We start from the raw sequence: 16,494 nt of genomic DNA, 5'->3' as shown, positions 1-16,494 counted from the left end.
CCTGGGGTTATTCACATCAAGAATCACAGAAGCATTAGGAGCCTGGGGCTGGAGCTGTTCTTTGTTATATAACACAGTACTTTCCAATTCCGTGTCTTATATTCTCCTTTTCTGGCTCTGTATGAGCCCAAGGAGGAAAGGTACAGTTAAAAAATACATATACATTTTCATTAAACTAAGACTTTTTCTGTGTCAAATAAATATTTAGCTTTTAAAAGGATGTTTGAACATTGACACATTTCATCTCAAAATAACTCAGTATGGACATTTCTGTCTTTAAAATTACAATGAAAAGTCACATCAAGCCGAATAGTATTTTTGGGGGGGGAGGAGGGGCCTGTTCCAAGTTGTAACAATGACCATAAGAATCACGAAGCAGCTTTTGCTTGCTAGTGCATTATCAATAATAGTAACAAAAATATCACATATTTGCCAGATAAGACACTAAGAAGTTTATGTCAGTTATATACAATAATTTCAATTTCTCAACAACTCTATCAGACAGATATTCTCATTATCTCAGTCTTAAAGATGAAATAACGAAGATTTAGAAACATTAAGTCATAAAACCAGGCACTGATTTAACCACTTATTAAACCAGTTGCCACTTTTCAATATTTGTTTTATAGCATACTAAACTTTATTTTGTGTTTTTGAGACATTACTTTGTAAGGTGATATTTTATTGACATCCCGAAAGAATCTGGCTTTTCAATACTACGATCTGATACACATAATATTAATTGACAGCACCAGCTCTCCCTTGATTTCTATACTTGTTCCATAAACACTTTGCATTCCAGCTCCCACATCCAGGTGATGGCCTTCATCTCAGACACCTGACTGTCCGGGCTGCCTCATGACAGGAAAAGCACATTTTTGAGAGGGAGTTACAAAATTGTTTGTACCTGAGAAAATAATTCTACAGTGTGAAAAAAATCTGTAAAACTGAGATAAAGACCTGTTTTATTAATATTTTTAAAAATATGTTTTTATTGATTTTAGAGAGAGGAAAGGAGAGGGAGAGAGAGAGAAAGACCAATGTGAGAGACATACATCGATTGGTTGCCTCCTGTTGAACCCATAACCGGGACATGTGTCCTGACCCGGAATCGAACCAGTGACCTTTCTGTGCATAAGACAATGCTCAACCAACTGAGCCACACGGTCTATGAATATTTAATATTTTATCACTAATATTAGAATATCTCATCAACTGCAGTATCACTCAGCTCTCATATAATTATCTAGAAAGTATATTGAATCTTTGATTTGGGTACTTTTAATACATTTAAGAAGATGTAGTGTGAAGCTACCAAAAGGGCCATTGCCTGGGACTGAGGAAGGTTTAAAGATGGCCCTGCTCACAAGGAATAGAAGTGATGTCAGTGTGGGGCTGCAGTCCAGAGAGAGGGAGAGCAGGTGTGGGCTGGGGAGTGGCGTGGGAGAGGCGTGGGAGAGGCGTGGGAGAGGCGTGGGAGAGCCACGAATTCGTGACTTACTGAGCGTGGAGCCTGAAGGCAGAGGGCCTTCCGATGAGACTCCTTGGATTGCTTCCAGATTTCTAACTTGGGTGAATGACAGGATGGTACTCTTAGGGGATTGCCAGAGGTATAGTAACAGCAGCAAATGTCTCAGAATGGCACTTTACCATCACAATGCCACGTTTAAAGTAAATATGGCTGCCTTTTCCTTTTTAAATGAGTGAAAATGCATTAATTAAACACACACATTCCCACACATGCTAACATCTGCTCTTCTGCAATCAAGTAATTTCTGCATAGTGTCTAAATATCTATTCCAAAAGCAATAGTCCTTAAACACTCCCATATGCCTCTTTGCAGCCAGAAAGAAAAACAGTTGCTATGACTATGTTTGAACATATTTTAAATATATGTATAATCATTGCCAATTTATCTGCTTTGCAGATACTAGTTTCCTATACAGTATTTAATATCTCCCTTTACTGAAAATGTCCTTGCTCAGTATTATCATTAATGGCTTTCATCCTTATTATATGTCTGAATGTTAGAATTGTTCATTAATCTCTTTTTTAATGTGATGATCTTCAGCATAAAGTTTAATGGTCTTCTCTACCATCACTATATGTTATTTAAAACATTTTCCATGCATTCACTTTGAATGGGATTTTCTGACTTTGCAAGCTTTTGGTCAGTAGGAGAGGCTCTAGAGAGGAAGGGATACTGAAGAACAGCAGTATGAATTAAACAAATTTAAGTAATGAAGTAAGTATTAATCTAGCCATTAAGAAATATATATTAATTTTTTACATAATATACAATGAATATATTAACAAATAGCTTAAAAATGAGATAATCCACTGCACTAAGTATCTTAAAATATGAATTAAAAGATGTGGTAAAATCACTATATTAATAAAATTTTTAAAATTTTGTAAAGTGAGGGATTAAGAAGTACATTTTGGTCCAGAAGACAAAGTACCTGAAAAACATCATGGCATTTTGTAGATTTTCAAAATCATAGATCATCTCTACTAACAACTCTATTATCAGTACTGGAAAGTGTCATTATGACTATATTTTATTAGCATTCAAGAAACTAAAGTGCTGAACACTGGTTTTAACAAATAAAAAACATCTTATCTGATTAAGAAGTTAAAATGAACTCAGAAATTAAAATATCTGCAAATAAAAACTTTTCATTGACTGCAGTGAAAAACACTTGAGTATGAAGATTTTCTATTTTTTTAGTTTGTGCTCCAAATTTCAGAAAAGGGTTCTATGCACATTGCAGGGTACGGAGTAAATATTTAACAAATAAGAACTATTGAATTCATTAGCTTGGCTACCAACTATGATTTCTCTTGTATGAACATGACTAGAATTCAGCACTATGAATTATTAATGTCTTTATCTAATTCCCATATTTGTATCAACCAAACCTGAATGCTAATCAGAAGACCTCATGCACTTCTATTTTCTAGGCTTTCACTTTGCATATCACTTCATCAATGCATGCCAGCTTTTGACATTGTTATAGCAAAACAAAGACTATAAACATACAGGACAGGCATTTGCCAAAGAACGAAATAAAACAGGTTTCAGATATGAAATTAGAGCCGTGCTTAGTTGTGCATCCATCTGAGTGCTTCACCTGAAGAGAGTCCTTCAGCCCTGCTGCATGTGTGAATCACCTAGGGTGACTTGCAACAGTGGCTGGTCCCACTATAACTTACTTTTGTCTAGATTATACTACTAATTTTTTGAATTTTATTTAATTGATTGCAAAGGAAGCACACTAGTTGATAGCAAATGTGTGTGTATATGCATATATATACACATGCACATATACACACACAATTCTTGGTGCTTAAAAATCGTGGGACAGAGTTTACCATAACTATTGAGTTTAAATGCTATTTATCCAATTGTGAGAGTGAAAGCAAGGAGGGAAAATAATTTAAAGGAAAGCCTTTTTAAAAAAAATATGTTTTTATTGATTTCAGAGAGAGGGGAAGGAGAGAGAGAGAAAGAAACATCAATGATGAGAGAGAGTCATTGATTGGCTGCTTCCTGCAAGCCCCCCACTGGGGATCAAGCCCCAAACCGGGCATGTGCCCTGACCGGGAATCCAACTGTGACCTCCTGGTTCATAGATCGGTGCTCAATCACTGAGCCACGTTGGCTGGGCAAAGACAAGTGTTTTTTATTTATTAAAAATAGTCTTAGGAGGGTGGGACAAGATTAACCAAATAACTTATAAGCATATATGACGAGCCCATGGACACAGACAATAGGCAGGTGAAGGCCTGGGGTGAGGGGAAGAGGGACAGAGGGGGACAACCGGAGGGGAACGGGGGACATCTGTAATACTCTCAACAATAAAATAAATTTTAAAAATAGTCTTGAAGAAGTCTTGAGGATATCGATACTAAATGGGAACACAAAAATCTTGTTGCTTTGTTTACTTCCTAGTCTGTGGCGATGCAAACAACAGAAGTTAACCTGAAATTTAAGTTCAGGAAGCCTAATTGTATCAGGTACAGCCAAACATTACCTAACTCGCTATTAATTGTTTTCAAACAAACAAATTTCTGTTCCCTTCCGTCTCCCTATCTCCCTTTATGTCCCCTTTACCCCACCTCGTTGTCCCCAACCCTCTCTCCTCTACTAGAAGGTGTTTCTGTGCCCCCTGGCATACACTAGGTCAACAGGAAAAATCATAAATGCAGGCAGAGGCATTTCGAGATGGAAGGAACAAGCTCTACACACTGTTAACACAGAGACAGCATTTCAGAATAAGTTACAAAAAGCAAAGTTTTAAAAATTTAATTATGGCTGAAGCCTGCAAATCAGGTTATCTTGCCTCATAGAGAAGTGCGGGGGGCGAGGGGTCGTGGGGACGTGGCCTGTGCACGGGGAGAAGCAGTCGCTGCGTCCTACTATGTGCCACGCTCAGGGCGGCTCGAAGCCAGGATGCAGGCACCGTTATTACTGGTTTGCCACTCGATGTCGCACTAAATATTTCACTTCGGTTGGGCTTCAGTTTTCCTGCCTCCAAAATGGGGGCTCCCAGACGAAGGAAAACATTTCAAATCTTTTCAGGGCCTGAGAGTCGCTGACCTTAGTGTTTTCATGCCCTTTATAAAGGTCAAGTTTTCACAAAAGATAACATTCTTAAAGCCTTTAGAGAGGAAAAGCTGTATATGGGAAGTCCGTTCAGTGCCCAGGGCTGCTCCAGCCTGACTGCTATTTATAACCAGGTGTGGGCCCCGAAGACAAGACATTTGCTTTAACTAACAACTGCCCTGGTCTCTTGGAGTTAAATATACGTTTTTCATTTTTCTAAGTGTTGATTTAACAAACCGTTGAAAACAGGAGTTATTTTAATTTACTTATTGGATTGCCTGGCATGGAACCCTATTTAAAGGTTGTAGGTCTGTCTGGACATACGTATAGTCAGTCTCCACCCTGCTGTTTGATCACAGGCCACTTATAGAACCAACATGCAACTGATTTGATCTCCTATGTATTCCTTAGAGTTGTTTTTCCCTTCTGAATTTCATGCCAGTTTACTCGAATTTCAGTTCAGGGAGAAATTTATAAATTTCTCTGTGAGCTTATTTTCATTCCTATGACTCTTACTGATTTTATTTTAATACAGAGGACTTCACCAAATTCATAAACATTTGCTAGAGTGAAAAACAGAAGAAAACAAAAATCATCATTAGGAAAAACCCAAAGCCTCTGATAGAAAATGAGAGAGCGAGCGAGCGAGCTAGAGAACTGGTTTCGTGAAAGCTGCAGTGCGCTGGATTTTACATTCCTTTCTTTACTAAAGTGGATTTTGTTCCTCTTGGGCATACGGAAGATAGTAACAGTAGCTCACAGAGAGATAGCTGCAGCACTATGGCTGTCCTACCACCTATGGAAAAACATAAATAATTTTAGCAGCTAGTGATTTTGAAATTGCCCTTAACTTTGTCATCATAAAAATGCTCCAAAAATTGTGTTTTGCAAGTAAGACGGCACAGGAGCTTATTGTGGATTTTCTGTCTGCATTCAAGTCATTTGATAGTATGTCTAGTGCAGGCACTATGCCTAACTGCAATGGGATGAGTGGTAAATGGCCAAAACTCGATAAATTCTGTCATGTATCAGTAGTCTGAGGTCCAGGCCGCCATGCCATGGGCCTCGGCAAACATGGATTCCGTGTTGGTTTTATCACTCTTAGAATCACGGGGACTCATCTATTCTTTCAACAAATTTTACTGCTTACGTTGCACGTGTCAGTCACAGCGCTGGGGCCTCAGAGTGCAGAAGCAAACGAAGGAAAAAAGGCCGAATGCCTGTTACCATATTAACCTGTTTGCTTAGTCATCCATCAGTCGCCCAACGTGTGTCTTCACACTGAGTCCCCACTAGGGGCCAAGGATATAACTGCGAATGAGGTGGATAGCCCTGATTTTGATGTCACTGGCATCTTTTTATTTTCTCGCCATATGATGGGACATCTTCATTGTTCCCTTTGCCCTAAGTTTTTATGTCAAATTGCTAATGAAGATAAAATTGTTAGTGTGGTTTTGACGTTAATAGGCAAATCAAAGAGATTTCCCAAGCCCAGTTCTGCTCCCTTCTGTGCCGACACTAGGACTCGATGTTCCCCCCCAAGAACCAAGCCAATTCCTAGCACCCTTGACTGGGCTGCTCCTCACTTAGAAGCCTTGAGGCCATCATGGCCCTTAATTCTGATAAGCAGCTAAATCATGGGGACACCAATGAAAATGACTTGTCTTAGGAGAAAACACCAAAAGGGTTAATCTGCTCTCCACATACCTAAACTCCTGGGATTAAACCACAGGCACCAAGAGCACTAAGTGTGCTTGGTTGGCAACAATGAGCTAAAAATGGAAAAAAACCTCATGCTGTTATTGTAACCCTTTTCCTCTAAGGCATTCTCTGATAAACACCACACCTCCAAGGGAATTGTGAGCAGCTTCCTTGTAGGGTAGGTTATATATCCAATCTTTTCCAAGTGGACATGTCTTGTCCAGCCCTCAGCACACTTTATTTACAGTGGTGGAATCTATGAAATTAATTGTTCCTACCTGTGTGGAAACCTTCTTGTCCTTAATTCATTGGCTATGCTCGATTTTTTTTTCTTGGATCAGATCTTCAAACTTCTACTAGAAATAGCTCCGTTGGGGACACCAGGCCTTCCCAGAAACTCAGGAACTGAAATGGAGACAGAAGGAGAACGGGAAATGAATTATACCTATAGATCTCAATTTTTAAAGCTTTAAGCAAACGTTCAAGCGCACGTCTTCTAAATAATAATAACTTAAGGGCAATTCACAGTTTATAAGTCTGAATACTCACAAGGGGAACACATGACAAGAGTCCAGGTGGCACTGGGGTCTTCCAGCTGAGCAAAGACTTCAGAAAATGCCCAGTTACCCTTTGTTCATTAAGACACAGAGTGAGGGCAGAGAAAGGGCAAATCTTCTAAGTCTTTTTTAAAAATGTACTTCCTTTCTTCAGTTTTTGCCTAGATTTTCAGGAAACTATTAATTTGACTAAACTTAATTATTCATAAAAATAAACATAGAGAAGGTGAAGAAGGACATTTCATTGCGTACATGCACTGTGCATTTGTCTTTTCAAGCACTGTCACACGCAGACGTGAGTGTGGGCAGTGGGTCTTTGTGTGATGGCGTGGGGGGGGGGGGAGAATAAATCTGCTGACTGCCGATCAGTCAGTGATTCAGAAAGATAGATATGAGGGTAAAGGGAAAGGCTACAGTGAGTGAAGCAATAAAGTCTATGGTTGTGCTTCCAAAATAATCATCACAGTTTTCTGAGTAACTCAGGGAGCAGGCAGCCTCCTCAAATTATTCTCACACCTGTTCCAGACCATCTGCCCATAAATTCCACACCATCATTCATTGAAGGCAAGTGGCCGTCTCTCTCCTTCCTTTTCTCCATTGGCCATTCTCATATACCTTATTTTTCTCTTCCAGATTATGCTCTTTCCACCTGTTTAAACACATTAGGATCTAGGAGGAGTGACACATTGTGCGCTATGTCTTGGTCCTTGTACCAGGGGTGGCTTTTGTAAGGAGCACTGGATTGTTAGGGGGCCATAAATTGTTCGGGATTATGCGCCTGTATTTCTTAGTGAATATGTAACTATTCTTTACCTATATTGATATTGATGTTGAAGAAAAGACGAAGTAACTCTAAAAGAATTTGTAACCTCAGTTCAGTAAGCAATAATTCTTGGTATCAGCCTTTTGGAAGAACCCACCGTATAAGTCAGAGCAAACTGTCTTTAAGTGCTGAATTTACGTTCAGTGTTTAATCTTTTATATGACTAATGTGTACCTCGGGCGTGATTGCACTTCAGAGCGCGGAGATTATCATAAACATTGATTGTAGGCCGTGTCTAAAGGACAGGGAAAGACTAATGCAAGATGCTATGACAACTTTAGTTAATGCTTTTTATGTTATCAAAATGATATATTGTTATTCTGCCCTATCAAGGTTTCACTTTTATACGTTCCCTACCCACCTTTTCCCAAAACCTCACAAGGAAATAATACTATCATTTCATTAAGTTCATCAGTTTAAATTGGAGTTGACACTTGTGATTGCCAATGACACTGGCATGTGCATTACTTTCACAATTCCCTCCCACGGCAAAATCGGACCTTCGCAGGGGAAATCAGACCCAGCAGTGGCCTAACAGCCGTATGACAGGCAGCTGTGTAGCCAGATAACCACGCACTTCACTTGGAGGCCCAACAGAAAGTCCAGAAGGCCAGTCCCTCTCTGTCTGCATTGCTCAAAGCTCACTGCCATCTTACTTTTCTCTGGCCAACTCAGAAATGTTCCATAGATTTAGACGTGTTATTTAATGTCTGCAATACAGCTCTAATCCTTCATTATTTTTTATTGGTGCCAAATATGGAATTTTTGTGTTTAACTTTTAAAAATAATTAAAATAAGGTATATAACACACTTCTCTTTGTGTTTCTTTAAACAGCAATTCTTCCTAGGCTGGCTCTGGGCACACACGGCAGTTGGCCTTTTTTTTTTTTTTATCTTGGATCCTTTACTTATCTGTTCCACTGACTCATGTTTGTTCTACCTTCTCAAAAAGTAGCATTAAGTCATTCATCTGTACGCTTATTCATTATTTGTTAAATGAATCTTTATCGAACAATTACATAAGGAAAAGAGAAAAGGCAGAGGACGAATCTGGAAGGAATGGACTCAGTGAAAATCTTTCCTGGTAACAGGAGTTACTCAATTTACTGGAAATTGCATTTCATTATGGGGACTCCCAGACTCGGGGAAACCCAAGGCCTAAAAGCATCATAAAGTAATAAAAATACTAGCCACATGTTGAGTGTGGGCTTTATACCTGACTGTAAAAAAGACCTCTATAATCATTAGTGATTATAGACTGTCTGATAGAATTGGAATCTCCCCTTTGCAGGTGAAAATTGCAAGGCTCAGAGATAATAGGTGACTTGCCTAAAGTGGAATGGTCCAGAAATGGCAGAACTGGAATTAGCAATTTAGACTTCATAATGCCAGACTCTGTGCTCTTAATCACTGTGTGTGTGTGTGTGTGTGTGTGTGTGTGTGTGAGAGAGAGAGAGAGAGAGAGAGAGAGAGAGAGAGAGAGAGAGAGAGAGAGAATGAATATTAGTTTAATACAGAACTTCTGAGAAATGGCAAGTATTGCCAGGTACCCATTAATCAATAATTTTGGAACTCCAAACTACACAAATAATTGTTGATCATGTGGCTGAACTAAGGATCTCTTGCTCTGGAACTAAGAAAGCAAAAGGCCTCCAGAAGTTGAGCCCAAATTGTAAATTTACATAAGATAGTTATTATAGAGGACCAACGATGAATTCAATAACTGAAGAGCTCTGAAAATGCCGGGAGCATTCATACCAGCACGATTTCAGACTGTGGGTAACGGGGAACAGAAGAAATTGGCAGGTGCATCTGCAGATTCATTTGTTCTCATTACTGTGAAGGGCACATTAAATGGATAAAATAAGAAAAGTGGAAGAGACTGGCTAGCAACTTTAGTAGTTTGCTTAATCTCCATCCTAGGAAAGACTAAGCAAAAGGAAAAATGTCTTGAAATGATTTTTTTAAAAATCTATCTTTATTGATTTCAGAGAGAGGAAGGGAGAGGGAGAGAGAGAGGAGACAGAAACATCAGTGATGAGAGAGTCACCGATCGCCTGCCTCCTGCACACCCCTGGCTGGGAACTGAACCTCGATCTCCTGGATCCCAGGTTGAAATGATATTTCTGAAGAACTTACAAGTGCATATGGCCTACGTATACTGAATAACTTGGAAGTATGAGCTGTCAAGTCTCATCCTCTCTGATGATGGGATCACTGACTTTATTTGAAAGTATGAAACATAACAATGTAATAATCAAAAAGTCTTAAGAAAAGGGGTAGAAAAAACTCCACTAATCCTCTTCAAAAGCAAAATTATAAAGTAAAATATGCTAAAGAATATTTTGAAACAAATAGAAAATTCCCATTACTGTCACAGAGCTTTGACATTTTATTTGGGTTTAATTTTTAGTAAGTATCCACATGTTTACACAGTGGTTGTCAGAAGGTAAACAGTCTTCAAAGTCAGCTTTCTTCCTTCTCTGCTCAGAATTACTCTCTTGCTATACAGTCTTGTAATTATAATAGAACAACGGGTGTCTATTAACTGGATACAGTTTACTTTACTAAAACATTTTTGTATTGTTGACTATTAAAGGTGGTTCCAATTTTGTTTAGAAATGGCATGCCAATGAACACCTTTATTTACATAATAATTTTCTAAATATACATTATTTATTGGAGTAAATTTCTAGAATTAGGATTAATGTGTAAAAGCCTATGAACATTTTTATCTTGCCAGAGATTTCCAAATTACTTTTCAAAAGATCAAACCAAAGTATACTGCAAAGAACTTTCCCAACATATACTATTACATATAATTTTTGATTTTGCTCAATTGAACTGAAACCTTTGTTCCATTTCTTTGAATTTTTATATATATAGTATTGAGGTGGAACATCATGCATATTGTATATACAGTACAGTACTAATGGTATTTTCTCTCATTCGTCATCTCTCATTCTTTTCTGCCTTTTTGTAACTTATATCCAGGTAGCTGGAGGAAAATCATGTGTCAGGGCAAATTGATATTCTAATAAATTAATAATTACCAACTTTAAATGAGTTTTCTAGGCTGGAAATATTGTTCTGACTTACCATTAAGTGCCTTCTAATTCTCTTTTTTTAAAAAGCCTCCCCACTCTCCTCAAATTCCCCTCTCTACTTCCTACCTCTCAGCTGATGAGTTGCCTCATATCTTATTAAGAATAGAGAAGTCGGTAAACAGCCCACTGTCAGATCCATTAACTCATTAGCATCCGCACTGATCATTGCATTCCCTTTATCACAGGATTTCAAGGTAAAAGGCCCTTCGCACTACAGAGTGTTTCATTTTCTCTCATCTTCTCAAGTCCTTCACAGCACTGCATTCTCTACAACCCATGTATTCCTTATGAATTATTCCCATCAAAATTCAAGCTTATTCTAGTCTGGTAACACCTACTTAAAAAGTATACGCACAGCATGAAGCCCTCCCTTACTCCTACGTATTTTCTTTTTTTTTATTGTTGAGAGTATTACAGACGCCCCCCATTTCCCCCTTTATCCACTTCACGGCTGAGCTTTTCAAAATTATCTTCATATATTGTTTCCATTTCAGGTCCCATTTGTTCTGTAAGTTACTTCCATTGGCCTTCTCTCACCCCAACTTCCTTGCCCACTGCCCTGAAATTTTCCTGATGAAGGTCACCAGCAATCTCCACATCAGTGCATCCAATAGATAGTTTTTGTCACCATGGTTCTAGGCTCTTCTTTAAAAAGAAAGCAAAAAGCAAAGAAAAAAATGATTTGTTTTTATGCTTCTATGCTTTTACACCCTCAGAATCTTCTACCAGACTATATTTTCCTGGCTCCCTTTCTTTAATCTGATTTCTAAACATTCATTTAGTGTCATTTATCATCAGTGGCTTATGCAACTACATGAAGGATTATTCTCAACATTTCGGCCTCATAGTAATAATACTATCGCAGCAGTCAATACCTCCATAAGGCTTACCACACGCCAGACACTGTTGTAGGACACTGTTTCACATATATGAGTTTATTCTCATAAGCCTGTGAGATAAGCCTTATTATTATTCCCATAGTGCAGAAGAGGAAACTGAGGCACTGAGAGGGTAAGTATCATTTCCCCAAGGTCACATGATCGGTAACTGGTGATGCCCCTGGCTGAGTTAATGCTGGAACTTTAGAGTAGGCAAGTTAAGAAACATCTTACCCATCGGCCTTAAGTGAGCAAAATTTAATTAATGCCCTGTAAGGTAACAAAGCAATGGAACATTTTGTATTGGAGGAGGGGGGACAGTAAACATGTAAACAAATTTCACAGAGTGACTGACATGCAACTGGATCACAGTGCAGAGAGGCACTGAGGAGGCGGGTCTCTTTGGTCAAGATAATACTGATGGTATTTTAACTGAGGTCTTTTTGATCAGAGGAAAATTGGATGAACGAGGTCAAAGAATCAGCAAGTGCAAATCTGTGAGACGGCAACAATCTAAGCCTATTGTATCTGGAGGCTGGAGAAAGGCTCACGAGCTCAGAAAAGGATGAAGTTTGGATGAAGGTCCGTGAAAGAAGTAGGAAGTGGCCGGAGCCCTTGGCGCCTGTGAGCCTTGTTAGGGGTTTATAGCTGAGTATCTGCAATCTAGACTGATTGCCTCTAACGGCTAGAAGCACAGGCCAGGATTAAATAAAAAAGGCTAGAAGCAGGCCAAGGATATGATCTGATCTGTGCTTTTTAAAGATAATCTTGAAAGTTGAATCTCCTATAAAAACAAAATAGCTGTGCCTCTATGAAGTGCAGATAATAAATTTTAAAAAGCCCAACGAGCTCATAAATAGTTGGTTCACTAATTATCATCATTAGTCTCAAGTAGACAGCATTAATATATGCTTGGTGACCCTGGGGTCCTGGGACATATTAGATTAGGGAAACCAAACTATTTTTAAATTATTGATTTGAAAAATTCTCAAACCTGTTGAGGTTCAGGAGTATTATTTTATTACTGGGGGCTGGAAGGAAGGGTTAGAGTAAGAAAAGAGCATATAATAGGTGGGTTCTTCTGCCTAATCCTTTCTGTGGGACAAGTGATGGAGGGGTGACTGAATTGCTATTGACGCATTGCTTAAATTTCAGAACTAGTCCAATCCTGTAAATATTTGCTGAAAAACTACTCAGTTAGGAACTGAGCTGAGACTGGGAATGCAAAGTGAATAATTAATAATAAGCAGCTATTACCAATAAGAGTCAGGCACTGTGCTAATGTTTAACATGCAATACATTAATTTACACACTAACCCTATCTGCTGGTACATTTATTATCCCAGTTTCTAGATGAGAAATCTGATGCTTTTAAGGGGCTTAGGTGATTTCTCCAAGGTTATGCCGCTAGTCAGGGGTGTAGACAGTATTTGGACTCAGGAGAGCTGACATCAGCACCAACTCTCTCAACCATTATGTCCACTGTCTGCAAGGACCCTTCTTGTGAAGTTCAAAAGTATGTAAATATATGTAAAACTGATCCAAAGACTGCCTGGCACAAGCCATCTGCTTGAGAAGGCCTGGGTTCATGTAAGATACTCTTGGGGTAGAGAAGATTGTGAACCAGGGCCACAGAACATGTCTGCACTAAGGGGCAGCAGAAATGAGAAAGAATTAACGTAGGGCAGTGAGTAGGCTGCCAGCATCATGTTGAGGACCAAGAAGCAGTGTATCTTTTTTTCTTTATAATTATTCAATTATGTCTACTCCACAATATCCAAAAGAAGTCACAGTATAACGAACAGTTTGTGGCCACATCTTAGCTTGAACCCTGGCGGGTGTCAAGTACATACAGGACAACATTGGCATCTAAGTGTAGTGAAATAAGCTTTCATTTTTCTTTAGACTTGAAGCAAAACAGTTTTATGATTTGTATAATTTAGGAAAGCACGCTATCTCAGAGGAAAGCAATTTCACAAAGATCTACCAGCAGAAGCTAGTCCAATCACAGCAGTCATTTAGTGAGACTTGGACTGATGTATCAGCCCTCATGTTGTGTGTTTTTTAAGCATTATTCTAGAAGAAGGCTCAGAGAGTCAATCAATTCTCAAAGAGAGAAAGACCCACACTGATGTGGCAGAAAGAGCTTTGCTCCAGAATTAGATCCCTTTAGGTTTTGCTGCTTACCAGAATTGGGTAACATTCTTAATCTTTCTGAACATGTTTCCTACCTGCAAACAGGGATAACACTATTGCACAAGGATGTGGTTAAACTGAATGGCACATGTAAATGCTATGCCCTTCCAGGCTGTAAGAACATGCCTAGTAAATGTCAAGTGATCTGCAAATACTCTGCTTCCGTGAAATGGATGAAAACTGTTCTCATGTCCTTCACGCTATTTCTTAGCCAATGGTCTAAATATGAAGGAAATATTCAGTTAAACATTATTCTTGGCCTTTCACTGTACACTTGCATTTGCAACATATTCTTGATGAATCAAGTGTCAATATTATATTTATCACTTGTCATTTTTGTTTGTATGTTTAAGATATTTCAACATGAGCCTTGCCTGGCGTGGCCCAGTTGAGCACTGTCCCATGCACTCAGAGGTCACTGGTTCGATTCCGGGTCAGGGCACATGCAGAGGTTGCAGGCTCCATCCCCAGTAGGGGACGTGCAGGAGGCAGCCGACTAATGACTCTCTCATCATTGATGTTTCTATCCCTGTCTCCCTCTCTTTTCCTCTCCCTCTCTCTAAAGTCAACAAAAACATATTTAAAAATAAAAAAGATATTTCAATGTGAGATCTGTCATGACACACAGGGAGAGCTTTGTTGGCTCTGTCAGATTTCAGTGAGATATAAAATACATAATAATCAAAATTAACTTTCAAATAAGAAGACAGCAATGGCTTAATATGTCAATAGGGAAAACCTTTCCTTTTTATACAGAATGCTATTCAAACTTGCTGTGGTGGGGAAAAAGGCAGCCAGAGTCAGTCTAATTTACATCTTATGATTAATTTAAAAGAAAGTGTCACATCGATTTAGAAAGATAAAGTTGTTTTCTTTTATCAGTAATGCATATTTATAAATATCCTCTTCTGAAAGTGCCAAAGGGAAGAAGCACTGTTTTGCCTGTAGGTCCCCAGACTCTTAAAGGGCTAATAACTTAAAACGCAGAGCCAGCGGTGCCCGTGTGCGATCAGGAAGCGATTTGTGTACCAGCCACTTATTTCAGCAACAGGTTTGCAAGCACAGCACATGGGTGGTGAAAGGCAAAATGATGCCAGACGTGCGCGAAAGTAGAGCACACGGAATTACAGACGATCTGTGAGGATTAATTATAATGCTCCTGCAGAAAGATCTGTGTGACTGATTCTTATTTAAATAGAGAACAGAGGTGATTGAGGCTATCACATTGATACCAGAATGCTACCAAAATCTCCACGTGATAATATCTGTGATAGGAGTGAGCAGTTTTACAGGAAGACTAATGAAATGAGTTAAGATTTTATTTAGATTTTGGCATAACTATATCAAGTTAGGTTTTCTTGACTAGATTAATAATAACTAGCGATAAAAGGAAATACATTTTTGGTGTTGCTGTTTGTTTCTCCAGAGCATAAAACACACACAAAAAGGGGGAAAAGTATCCATGGACGTGGGATAACCGCTCCATGAGCGCCACCTCCCTAAACCTGGGCCAGCCATTTCCACAGTCCAAAAAATAGTCACATTCAAACACAAAGGTGTGAATAGATACCAGGGGTTTTGTTACAAATGGCAGGCACCCTCTGGTCAGTTTCCCTTGGCACCCCAGTGTTAGGGTCACCGGGCAGGGCTCTGCTGCAAGCGGAACATGCTTTCAGGAGGGCGCCCCCCGCGAGAAGAGCTCTCGGTCTCCCCAGCGCCCATCCCTCCTCTCCCTAGTGCCCCGGTTACAAGTCAACCGTCAGCCCAGGAAACTTGCCCAGGGTCACTGCTAGGGCCTGGTCATGTTATTTCGATCACCTTCGCCCAGTGACCCTAGGGTAGGGAGCGTATGGGTGAGCTTTAAAAGACTGCCTGTGGAGTGCTTCTGACTCAGCTCCCAGTGCAACATGAATATTCAATAGCTGCTGACTAGCTTTACTATTATATCATTTATGTTAAAACTAATCTGTACTAGTTCAGGTATTGCTTTAGGGTTTTCCATTTCTATCACGCTCCTCTGTTCTTTGTCCCCAACTGGGGTAAGGGAAATAAATGAAGATGCGCTGATTATCCTCAGTGAGAGGCTGTGCAGGGTATAAATCAGTGGAGCTCAAGACCAAAAACCAACTGGGATTTGAATTCCATCCCTGTCATTTACTTGGACTTCTCTTTGCCTCAGTTCCCTTACTGTTAATTGGACATAATAGATATTACAGGGACACTGTAAGAATGAGAAATAATTATAATAGTGTTTAGATGTTGAAGAGGCATTCATTGCCTCATTTAAGATACAATATTAGATAATGTGATTGAGTTTGAGGATCTGATGACAGCTAAAAATAAATAAATTGTTCACAGTATTTTGCATGTAATTCCAGGGCTTTGCAAATATAAAATCCAATCAAAGCCTTTAGATGGCACAAACAACTCAGAAGAATTGTTACAGGGAAAGAGTTGTAGTTCTTCTTGAAACAGACTATTCCCCTGAAGAGAAGCAGAGGCAACATTTTAACGTGGTCAAAATTTGAGTAAAAACTGTGTTTCTATGGTGGTGTCTCCACCAGGTCCTGAATTGCCTGGGATTGAAAGTTCGGACAGGACTGTCCCCATCACGGGCTTGAAA

The 16,494-nt window shown here is 39.3% G+C and overlaps 1 protein-coding gene across 2 annotated transcripts in view; it reads right to left on the bottom strand.

Moving 5' to 3' along the window:
- PKIA (cAMP-dependent protein kinase inhibitor alpha) overlaps positions 1-16,494 on the bottom strand; it is a 59,333-nt gene that overhangs the window by 16,776 nt on the left and 26,063 nt on the right. For both annotated transcript variants that reach the window (XM_081116284.1, XM_081116285.1), the window contains exon 2: positions 6,589-6,715. The gene's annotated coding sequence lies outside the window, so the exon portion shown is untranslated. The remainder of the gene's footprint in view (positions 1-6,588; positions 6,716-16,494) is intronic.

Source organism: Miniopterus schreibersii (assembly GCF_964146895.1).
Source record: "Miniopterus schreibersii genome assembly, chromosome: 17".
Lineage (NCBI taxonomy): Eukaryota > Metazoa > Chordata > Mammalia > Chiroptera > Miniopteridae > Miniopterus > Miniopterus schreibersii.
This window is presented reverse-complemented; position numbering and strand designations above follow the sequence as displayed.